We start from the raw sequence: 12,251 nt of genomic DNA on the forward strand, positions 1-12,251 counted from the left end.
AGGGAACTAATGATTTATTATAGGTGTTAGGACAGAAGATATAATATCTACTGGGTTTACCTATACAAAACTTCACTAATAACTTATGGTTTTAAACCTACAGTGAATCTGTGGAGACAGGTGATAGATGTTTAGCTAGATAATTACACCTAAGGGCTATGCATGTAAACATTAACTGTTGTAAACTTCTATTTCAATTTATGATTTGATTTTTTGTGTGAAATTGTGATGAACTTTGTAACATGTGATCATGTATTCTGAAAGATGTATAAGTACTGAGGACAAAGAGATGAGCAAGATAGATAGAGGAGACTTTTTTGTCTTTCCCCACTTAGACAAGAATATTTCCCCTTTGCCACTCATAGAATGTTTCCCTTTAATCAGGATCATTTTGCTTTTCCCCTTAGATCGCTTTTGTAGGAAATGTTTTAAAACTTAGTAATAAACTCTATATCACTTCTCTAAATGTCTTCTCTTCCTGTGACTTCCTGAGACTAGCAGGCTGAAACTTAGAGCCCAGCAGTTCTGCTGAGATAGAACAAAGGCTGCATTGCTTAATCCTCCACTGTTAGGCTACAGGTGTTAATCTTCTAAGCCAGCAGTCTTTTACCCTCACAAAGAGCAAGAAAGTTTTTAGGACTTTCTAGAAGTTATCATCAGCATTTCAGTATAATTAGAGAACAAGAAAGCCCTACACACTCAGACTTTAAAGCCATCACCAGAGTCCTACTCTTGTTATTCCACCCCTACCTTGCCCCAGTACCGGAGGCTCCTGGCACCTGATCACTAAAAGATATAGAAAGGTTTTACACAATGAAATGTAAATATTTGTGATTAAAAAGAAAAACTAAAGTGTGTACTGTGTGTGTGTGTGTGTGTGTGTGTGTGTGTGTGTGTGTGTGTGTTTATGCTTGCATGGCTGGTAGACAACTTATGGGAATAATTTATTTCCTTTCAACAACACAATTCAAGCAACTTTGCAGCAAGCACCTTGCTGGCCCTTGTTTTCTGTTTCGATGGTTCTTGCACATTATTTTCATAGCATTTAAGTAGAGCTTCTATTTACTGAGCATATGTCACATCATGCAAGACAGGTTGGCATAGCCTTATAGTAACTGTAGTGATCATATGTAGACAACCTATGGCTGTGTTCCATCTTGCTTCTAAAGATTTTGTTCCATAAAGGATAGGTACTCTGTAACTTCTTCACCCCCCAATTTACTTCTTCCTTCTTCTCCCTATAGATAACTCTCACTTATTTTCTCATCATTAAGAAGTCCAACTGAGACACATTTATTTCCCAAGATAGCGTCAGTGAACAGGCTTATAGTCACACTACAGCCAGCTTCACTGAATACACCTCTCATGGTATAATATATCAGATCAACTGACGAGAAACTTAAGGAAGAATTCTTTTTGAGTTCATCTAGATAGACAATTTCACATGAAATTTTTACAAAACCAACTCCAACTATAGCTAAAAACAAATAACTACATTTCACAAAGTAAAAAAATATGGACCAATATAACATACCCCTTCAAAGAAATTGTGACCTTAACGATGCTTAACTTATGTGTAAGAGACCCCTCCTCCTTCCTTTACAATCAGGAGTCACAGTTCCTAGTTGCTCTTGAGGCACCCAAGTGGAGTTACTATGGTTCACAAAATTGCTGATATGTCCAGATGTTCACTGTTTCTATGTATGCTCTTTCTAATTTAAAATTATGTATTATGAATTATACACTGTGTACATGTCCACATGTACACAGCACACACAATTAACAAACACATGCAAGTTATTTCCACCAAAAATTTTCCAAAGCATTACTAATGAATCTAAATTCATTAACTGGAGATTCAGGGCACACTGCACTTTCCCATCCTCAGCCACTATACCTCCAGCTGCATGTAGTAACGTCCAGCTTTCTGTCACTAGGTAATGAGGAATCCTGCCAGTTCTGAAAATCTATAACCCCAGAGTCCCAGGGGCCCCTGTCTAATGGAAGGAACTCTCCCTGTTGGTCCTGGGCCAATGACTACTAGAGGGAGTTGTGTAAGTTACCAAGGGAAGTATTTTATTCTCAGAGACTGAACTCAGGACCCCTTTTAATATGGGTTGCCTCTTATAATGGTTTGTTGGTCATGTCAAGATGCACTAACAATGAGTCCCCTGAATGTTTTTAGTGGTTTCAGAGACAGATAGCACACAAGTCTGTGACTGCAGAGGACTTTACTTAATGTGACACTGTCACCCAATCTCTTAAGACTCATCAATTCTAATTCACTTATGCCTCTTTGGAATGTTTAGCCCAACTCATCTGCCTAGAGCATGTCAATTCTACTGATGTGCTTTTCAATTAGTGGCTCAGGAAAGTAACATGAGTGACATGAAGAGCAGTGATATGACACTGACAGCTTCCCTGTTCAGTGAGTGACTGGAGCCCCATGTCCTCACTCTCAAACCTCAGTGTAATAAGAGGTCAGAGAAAGCATCTTCTAAGACGAGTTCTGCTGATCCACAAACTGAATACACTTTGGTTGGCACCTAAGACAATGTACAAGGTCACAGTTGCCCAAGACACTCGCAGCATCTTACTTCTGTTGTTAATATTTCTAGCATAAACCTAAACTTCATTTTCACCCCTGTGTAAGTGAGCATTGGAGTCTCTCCCACCCCACAGCAGCTGTGTGGTGTTCTCTCGCTTTTTCTGAACTCCTTAAGCACCATAAGTCATTTATTTCTCTCCTTGCCATGCTGAACTAAGGAGACTAGATACAATTTAATGTTCATAGATATCTCAAAAGTAGAAATATAATATGGGGTTTCATTTACTAAAATGTTCCTATGCTTAAATTGAACTTATTTAACTTTATTTTGTATCTATAACTTAATCTGAGGTTATTCTTACAGCAGGCCAATTTATGATGACTAAATTTGTCTTAAAGTTTTTTTAATGTTACAACAGAATGATGCGCTAATTTCTGGGACAGTTGTGTCGCTCTCTCATGATTTGAAGAGTCTTGAGAAAACCTTCTGCCATTTCCTGCCCTTTCTCCTCAAACCTTCTGCCACATTCTCTGTCCTTTCTTCTCTGTATCTCCTATTTACTTACCTAGATTTTCCTAGGCATGCCCAGTAATTACTTTGATTTGAAATAGTCTGTTGATACCTAGTTACTTATGGTATTAGACATGCATTTATTCATGTATTTTAAACATTGTAGAATTCCCATTTTAAGGTTCATTACTAATTCACACAATAAATAATTTCAGAATAAGTAAGTATAATTTAATGTTTAGTGACATGCATTGATGAGTGCCATACAAATAATGCAACACTCTTGACAAACAGCATACCTTGTCTTTGTGCAGGAGATGCCTGGCTGGCCATGGTGGACAAGAACACCCCTCTCTGCCTGAGACCTCCTGCTGTCATAACTTAATCACTGTCTCCAAACTGAAACACACCAACAAGTGCCAAGTCCTCCTGCCAGTCAGTGAGACACTGACTGGGAAGATAGCAAGGCTCAGGGTTACCCTTGTCTACCTTTCACATCAAACTAATAATCAAAATAGAATAATTGTGTGATATATTTTACTACAAAATTTCTGCAATATTCTAGTGCTTATTTATATCCAGAAAAATGAGGTTTTTTTTTTTTTTTATTATTCAAACACAAAATACCCACTCAAGTTGGGCACATCAATCTTTAGCATATGCAGGCAGCTTCATGAACACGAAGCTGCAGAGAGGACCCACACAGCTTTCCTGTTCTGGGTTGCAGCCAACACCTATTTTTGCAATGAAATTTATTAAAGAGAAGATAACAGTTGTACCTATTTTCTGAATCAGGCTCCAAATCACACTCTTCAAAATGGCAGCAGTTTCTCTAAAGTAATCCTTTTGTGGTGGTCGTCATGCAGAAAGGATGCTTAGCAGGGCTTGAATAGCATTAAATAGCAGTCTTCCAAAAATACCTGTGAAGAAAGTATTATAAATATGAATAAAAATAATCCTCTGAAATGTTTTCATTTAATCTAAGTCCATATTTTTATTAAATATTATGTGCCATGGCTCTATTTACTTATACTTTGAATCTCAATATCATGTACACAAATGATGATACTGTTTTTAATGTGATGTATTTATCTAGCTGAATTTTTTACATGATTACAACAGTGAAGAGATCATATCTCTTTATGTGCATATTTTCACAATTCCTCAGTTTTTTAAGAGATACATTATATTTTATGATATACTTAGAATTTGTAAAGTTTTTATTTTGTATTTTATTTAATAGATTTAAAAACTTAGTAAATATTTGACATTTTAAACTATTTGAGTCATTAAGTCATTGGTTCTCTGGTGACCTGCAATGAATTTGCATTTTTGAGGTTGTATCTATTTTGAACAATTTAAGTGAAGTTCATTCTTTCATAAAATTCACCATTTAATGAAATTATTTTTTGTTTATATAACATGCTTTTGGTAGACTCAAAGTGTGCCAAGATCTGTAAAAACAGCTATGAGGAACTGATGCGGTAGCTTGAACCCAAATATCAGTAGCTCAGTGACATAGTCAAGGTTTACATTCCCATTGTTGATTTAAGTCAGGAGGGTTAGCTTCTGTGTTATAGTTAGACATTCTGCTTTCAAGTGATCAGCTATAGCTCACCTATCTTAAAGAGGTCTGCTTTTTGCCCTCAACTGATTAGTATATAAAACTTATCCAGAGACATTTTCATTGTCATCCTCATAATGATGAAAGCAAGGTCTGAGAGCCTGTCAAGGTGACTCAACATTAATCACCATATATCCCTATAGCTGTACACTCCTTCCACTGTCCAAAAGTTCGTTTACATAAAACTATGTTCTACAAAAGACAATGACTGCCTTCATTTAAATGCATGGAATTCACTCATTTCTCTTTCGATACATTGTTCCTGGCTGTTCTGGAAAACAATCATCACAGCCATCAACTCCTCTTCCTTTTTCATCTCCTCCCCATAAGAGCAGCCATTTTCCCAGTAGTCTAAGCTAAGGAGCTTCAGCCCTTCCAGACTTCTCATTCTTCCCCTGTGTTCTATTAGTTTCTAAGTCATATTGCTTGGCCCTCTGTAATCTTAAATCTGTTTTCTCTCTATTCCCAGCCCTGCTGTGGTCTAAATGAGCAGTTTCACATATTGCCATTGATTCAGCCCTACTGCATCCACAATGACAGTGTAGACTGCAAATCAGAAAAGAGGAGAGTGGGTACTGATACTTATCAGCATGCACTTTTATATATATGTACTCATGAATTTACTTATTAGCAGAACTTATATTTGTATGCACTCATAAATCAAATTCACTTTAATATATCTTTTCTTCATTCTCCATTGCATCTTATGTCTTATGCTCTCTATTGAAAATTTAAGACTAAAGAAGGCAAGGATGCTGAGGGTGGTGGTTTGAATATGCTTGGCTCAGGGAGTGGCACTATTTGGAGGTGTGGCCTTGTTAGAGTAGGTGTATGCCTGTGGGTTTGGGCTTTAAGACCCTCCCCATAGCTGTCTGGAAGTGAGTCTTCCACTAGCAGCCTTCAGATGAAGATGTAGAACTCTCAGCTCCTCCAGTGCCATGCCGGCCTAAATGCTGCCCTGCTCCCACCTTGTTAATAATGGACTGAACCTCTGACCTGTAATCCAGCCCAATTGCTTTGGCCATGGTGTGTGTTCACAGCAGTAAAACTCTAACTAAGACACTGAGCATAAGAACTTTGTGGCTCAGTGAGAAAGCAGGATGGGCACCCAGCCAGTTCTAACACTGTGAGATGAGTTTTGTAACAGTGGTGCTGCTATACAACAGGTGCTATGACATCCAAGGATTCATTTTAGGTGACTATTGAGTCACCGAAGATTACAATCTACGAGAGCAAAGTCTAAACAGAAAAAATAAAAATAAAATAAAACAAAAACAAAGAAAAAAAAAACCCAAATGTATGGATGATCATAGCTGTATACAGAGAGGTGAACCAAGTATCTGATGTGTTTAGAAAAATTAAAAATAATTATTGAAATTGGTGCTAATTATACCACTAGTTTATAGACATAAGTTATCATAGCTTATAAAGCACGTTCGGCTATATTAGGGGAGGTAAGTATAAACCCAGTATGACTCAGTAGATAAGGAATTTTGATTTTTAGAGAGATAACTACACCTGGAGAGTTGAGGCATGGAGATTCTTATAGTCTGGAATCGCTCAGTCCACTTCCTTCCTCTATAGAAACAGTGAAAACATTTCACCATTTAGAACTGACCACCTTTGGTCTTCCACAGAGGCTGGGACTGTTCAGCTATCTAACTGATGTCAAATGTCCTCATCTATCTTTGCAAGGGTATTTAAAACCAAAAGTGTTGATTATCTTTTGTTAACCATTTATAATGCGCAGTTTTTAATGATACCAGGTGGGCCATCCTGATTCCAGATTAACTACCTTCCACTCACATGATTTTCTTCCCCCGCTTCCTGCCACCTGTCTGGTACCAAAGCTGCTCAACTGTGGAAGCTGACAGCTGGTTCTTCAGTGGGGAATGATGGGAGCAGAAGTCAGGTGAAAATGGTTCATTAGCAATGAGACAGAAAAATCTGCAGCCTCCCTGAGGACATCTTGGGGGTTGTGTCTGCCTGCTAATTTACCGGACAGAGAGTTAATTATGAAAATAAAATAAAAATTTTCAATAACTTTAGAGGTTCCTAGGATGTGATGTCATCATCCTTGACACACTGATATATCTTTCGGCTGAGATTTCCATTTCAATATGAAATGTAACATAAAGGCTATAGACAAATTCTCTGGTAGCTCATTTTCACAGAGTGGCTCAAGAAGGAACCCAGACTAGCAAGTTGGCTTGTGAGACTCTGATCACTCACAAACTGTCTGAGATCCCATAATTCCTTCAACTCTAGTCTTCAACGAGTCAACAGAACAGAAACTAAAGCCCGTGACATTCTGACAAAGCTTGTAGATTTCTTTCTTTTTATGTCCCATTTCCTTCCATTTATACTAATAAGACACTTATCTGAGTTATCTCTCAGCTATGGGTTTGAAACTGTTTAAGGCTCTTTCAGCTTTGTGCTAGAATGCTTGATATCACTAGAAACAAATCTTGTTATACTTGGAATTATTATAATTATATACTTTTTAAAACTTTAATGTGGTCCCCCCCCACACATTCTAAGATGTATATGTTGAAGCCGGTGGACAGCTTGCAGTAGTCCTCTCTGCCAACCATGTGGGTTCAGAGGACCAGATTATGGTTGACTGTCTTAGTGGCTGTACCTTTTCACGTTCACTATCTTGCCAGCTATTGAAATAAAAAATTATGCTACTTTTATAAATGATATATAGAGGTAAGATGTCATGAAAGTAGGATTTTTGCAAGGACTTTACATCTGCTTCATGGCAGTGGTGACTTATTCACACACAAATATTCTTATAGTAAGTCCATTGTCACAGAATATTTCCCGTTCTTATAGAAAGTCCATTGTCAGTAGTGCTAAAATCATTCACACACATAAACCTTCTCATAGTAGGTCAATTATCACAGCTTATTACATAAGAATTCTTCAATTACAGAGATGAATTACACTTAACTAATGACTGTTACTGACAGGCTGATTGGTGTAGTGGTGCGTACCTCAAATCCCAGCGCTCTGAAGGCAGAACCAGGAACACTGACCAATGTTTGAATCCAGCATGGTCTACATAGAGAATTCTATGCCATCAAGGGCTATTTAGTAAGAGGCTGATTCAAAGAACAAATAAACAACAACAACAAAATCTTATTTCTAAGATATGAATCATAACAACACTAACAGCATAGGATAAAAAGTTTCATGCTTACAAAAAAAAAAAAAAACAAAAAAAAAACAAAAAAAAAAAAACCAAAAAAACCCTAAAACCAAAAACAAAAAATAAAAACAAAAAAAACCCACCAACAAGAAACTCCCCACCAAAACTGCATGATGGCTCACCTGTATCGACCTTCTCTTTACCAGACCCTGGCTAATAGAGCATTTTCTCATGTTAGAAACATACTGATACAAGGATAACCCTGAATCAGACCAGCACAGTCCTAAAAATAAACTTTTCTAAAGTCTCTCAGGTCCTTTGTTACCTGGACTTCCTTGTCACAAGTGTGCCCTTCTTTCTGGCCCATTTCATTACGCGGTGGCCCCTGGCTCTGCCATTTGTGACAGCCACTTTAAGTCACAATGGTAGGTCTGTCACTATTAGTCAAGAATTCTATTCAAGTTCACGGTAAGTAGATTTTTTTCTCCTATAATCCTTGGCATCCTTAGTAGTGAGGGTCATAGGGCTGTCTGCAGCAGACAGTCAAGCCAAGAATGAATTGGTTGTTGAAACATTTTATTCACAATACCATGAACTCCCTAACCATCCCCGTTACTGCCACGTGTCACCCTTTTACCACATGTACATTCTAAAAAAAGAGGAGTCTCTTTTATCTCCATAAATCCAATATCACAGAACAAAACTGCTTTTCAGACATGACAAACAAGTCTCTTCCTCAAGAGAAGCTGCAGGTTGCAATGGGCTTAACAGACTTAGTTCTCTGCAGAGTGCTAGAGTCTGGGAGGGGTTTCAGGACTGGAAAAGGTGTTTCCTTGCCTACCCACCACAGGCACACAGCTTTTAGCACTTCTGGTGTCAAGGCACAAAAGTCAGGCAGGAACTGATAATGAGGTAACGCCCATAGAAAGAGGGCCAGAGGCCTGACAGCATGCCAGGGCAAAGAGTCATTTGGCTCCAGGCTTCTGGGAGCTGAGCTTCTGTTATCACCACTCTCTCCAATTGCTACTGAATGGAGGGATTTGCTTCGCATCATGAAATAGAAGCCTGTTCCTTGATTGGTCTAAAGAGTAATTTTTAAAAGTGAAGACTAATTGGGCTGATTTGGCTGTTATGATTTAGCTTTCTGTAATTCATAAGGATGGAAACTGTGGGTGGAAATGGCTTGAATTAAAATTAATGTTTTAATCCTCTCCCAAAGAATTATCTCTCCTCAAGAACCAGAATATATTTCAATTTTTTCAAATGCAGATGAACAAAAGTATTTATTTTTGTAGCTCTATGAGCTATATAAAAAGCTTCAAATATTTCAGAAATAATGTATTTGTGAAACTCTTCTAATCCTTAAAAAATACAAGATCAGTTTAGAAAAAAATGTTAAGACAATTTTACTCTCCCTTCCCTTCCCAGGACCATGGTACGATTTATGTCCTAGCCATGAGAGCTAAGAGGCATGTAGATGGTGCCTTTCTTCGGGATGGGACGCCAGAGATTTGAATATTGGCAAAATGCCTGGTAGCATCAATGGATTTATGATCTGCAGTGGTCATCAGCTTCAGCTCAGAAGCTGATTTGCTAATCAATTTGTTAATGTCTAAAGAAAGATGTCAGTCGCCTGGAGGCAAAACATGTAGATTCATTTTCGCAGATGATCCGCTGCCATCAGGATGTAATACTTCTTCGAAAATTGCCTTAAAACATAGTTAAAATAACAGATATTGGGGGTTCACTTAATCAAGTGCATTATTTAAGTTCACACACACACTTACCTTTCTCTAAGATACCCAAGACACTTCTTTTACAGTCTTCATTGTATTAGCAAAACTTGTTAACATTGTAAGCAGCCTTATAATAAAAAGAAATACAGCTGCTATAATGGTATAAATCAGTCAGAAAACTAGAAAAAACATGGGAAGGTGAAAAGGAGAAGGGATGGGGGTGGTCTTAGAAGGCCTGTGACATGTAAGTGAAAAAGACTATGGAGAAGAAGGGTGCAAGTGTGTGTGTTGTGGGGGCGGGGAGAGGTGATAGTGGGAGACAGCAGCCAAGCAGGGAAACTAAAAACAACATATGAAAGTACCACCGAGGCTGGGCAGTGGAGATGTATGACTTTAATCTGAGCACTTGGGAGGGAGAGGCAAGTGGATCTCTGTGAGATTGAGGCCAGCCTGGTCTACAGAGTGAGTTCCAGGACAGCCAGAGCTATTACATACAGTACTTCTATTTTGAAAACACACACACACACACACACACACACACACACACACACACACACACACACATAAACACACACACTATATATCTGTATATATATTTGTATGAAGAAGTTTGGAGCACTGCCACTTCCTCCATAGTGCTAGGGTTAAAGGGGTGTGCCTCCGCGGCCCATGCCCTACGCCTTGTGGCATTTTCATGTATTGCTTTGCTGCGATCTTCCACCATCAGCAGACCCCACTGCTCCCACACAACACTTGCACTTCACAATGAAGAATTTAACACCAGTAGTGCCATCTGTAGCCTCCTGTCACAAGGAGTCTTCTAGGGAGCAGATTCCATCTCTCCATCTAACCAACCCACTTACAGGGAAGTCTCCCATATCTCACAAGCATTTTTTTTTTCACAAAACCTATAACTCTTACTTTTTCAATATTATTTATTTTCTATGTCTTTTTTGTCTACCTACACCATGCAAAACAAAACCATACAAAACAAAACACCAAACTTTCATCTTGCTGTACTTATCCTTTTATATTTTTGGCTGTTTTGTTCAATAGTTACTAATTATGGCTTTCTGACTCAGAATTAGGAGACAAATCTGGCTTTCCTTTTTGTCTCCAACAAGCACTGAGTTCAACCTATCGATTTTCTCAAACAAGAAGGTGGCCGTTGTCTCCCAATAGCCATTCATGCCTCTCACTGATTAACTAGGCTCATGCTTGAATATAACCACTTTGTAGCTTCCCATCCACAAACCTGAAGTGTTAATCTTTGAACATCAGTGTTTGAAGACCTCTCTTTCCCCAAAATAAAGGATGAAAATCTATAAATAACTGTTCAAAACATTTCCCCCCACATTTTTTTCACACAACCTATAACTCTTACTTTTAATGATCTTACTTATAATGATCTGATATTCTCTCTTCCCATCGGTTGCTTTTGTTATTCTCTGATTTATAGTGGATGCATCACTCTCTTTGGATTTAACAGCAATATCTTCTTTTTCTAATACCTTGCCACTCAAAATGCAATATTCAAATTCTCAAAGTAACCTATGTTTGGGGGTTTGTTACAGATGCTGACCTATGGAAAATAACCCATTGCCCATTACGCACAATGCAGAATGACTCTTTAAAGACACCTTTCCCGTCCTACAGGACCTGCACTGCCCCTATGAAAACAAATATCCCATTATTATGTGCCTTCACCTTGTGAGCCTCTCTTCCCATCAACACCAGGCCCCATATCTTCCTTTTCTCCTCTTCTTTTTCCTGTGTGTTAATTTTTAACATCATTGTAGAAATAGGTACTTCTTTCTGACCCACTGCATATGACAGTCAGCTGTTTTCCCTTTTCATTGCACTCTGGCAGCTCTCTGACTAAGGGAAGAATATGCTTCCCTCTGGACCAGACAGTCAAGCTCCCACTCTATATATGGAGGGGTAATAAGAAAACAACAAGATTAAAGATTTCAAATTGATTGGGTACAATGTAATAAAATATCATCCTTTGTCCCATTAACACATATTCACACAGTATGATAAGTAAAATAAAATAAAGGGCTGGGGAGAAGATTCAGAAGTTAAGATCATTGACTGCTCTTTCTGAGGACCTGAGGTAGATACCAGAACCAATGTTGGGCAGCTCACTACCATCCATAAATACAGTTCCAGGGGGAAATGAAAAGACTGAGATCATGGACACTTACATCCCTATGTATATATCACAAATACACTGCCATATCATATAAAAACATTAACATTTTTAAAATTTAAAAATATTTTTAGAAAATAAGAGCGATCACATCCGTGTGTTGGTGAAAGGAAATTAACCTCAGCAAACATGCTCATCACCTATCAAAGCAAGATGGCATAACTCTACAAAGACATACTGTGACATGTCCACAGGCAGGGAATGAATGAAATAGCAATGTTGAGTGTCCCTGTAGCTATCAGAGCAATGCTAATTTAAACTGAAGTGACATTCATTCTTGCCCATCAGGATGATAGACATTAAGAGGGTGTATTTCTCTGCTTTTACATGTGGATGTATCTTCAGCTTTTTCTTTGGCTTTTTTCCCCTATTTCTTTGTCCTATTCTAGTTTGTTTGGCTTTGTTTTATCTTATCTTACTTTATTTTATTATCTTTCTCTGAAAGACTAAATTTTTTTCTAACAAG

At 38.1% G+C, this 12,251-nt stretch overlaps 1 protein-coding gene across 12 annotated transcripts in view; it reads right to left on the reverse strand.

Moving 5' to 3' along the window:
* Positions 1 to 12,251, reverse strand: part of Cntn5 (contactin 5) — a 1,270,553-nt gene that overhangs the window by 1,002,621 nt on the left and 255,681 nt on the right. For all 12 annotated transcript variants that reach the window (XR_003947896.1, XR_003947895.1, XM_017313363.2 and 9 more), the window contains exon 2: positions 3,839 to 3,979. The gene's annotated coding sequence lies outside the window, so the exon portion shown is untranslated. The remainder of the gene's footprint in view (positions 1 to 3,838; positions 3,980 to 12,251) is intronic.

Source organism: Mus musculus, chromosome 9 (genome assembly GCF_000001635.26).
Source record: "Mus musculus strain C57BL/6J chromosome 9, GRCm38.p6 C57BL/6J".
Taxonomy (NCBI): domain Eukaryota; kingdom Metazoa; phylum Chordata; class Mammalia; order Rodentia; family Muridae; genus Mus; species Mus musculus.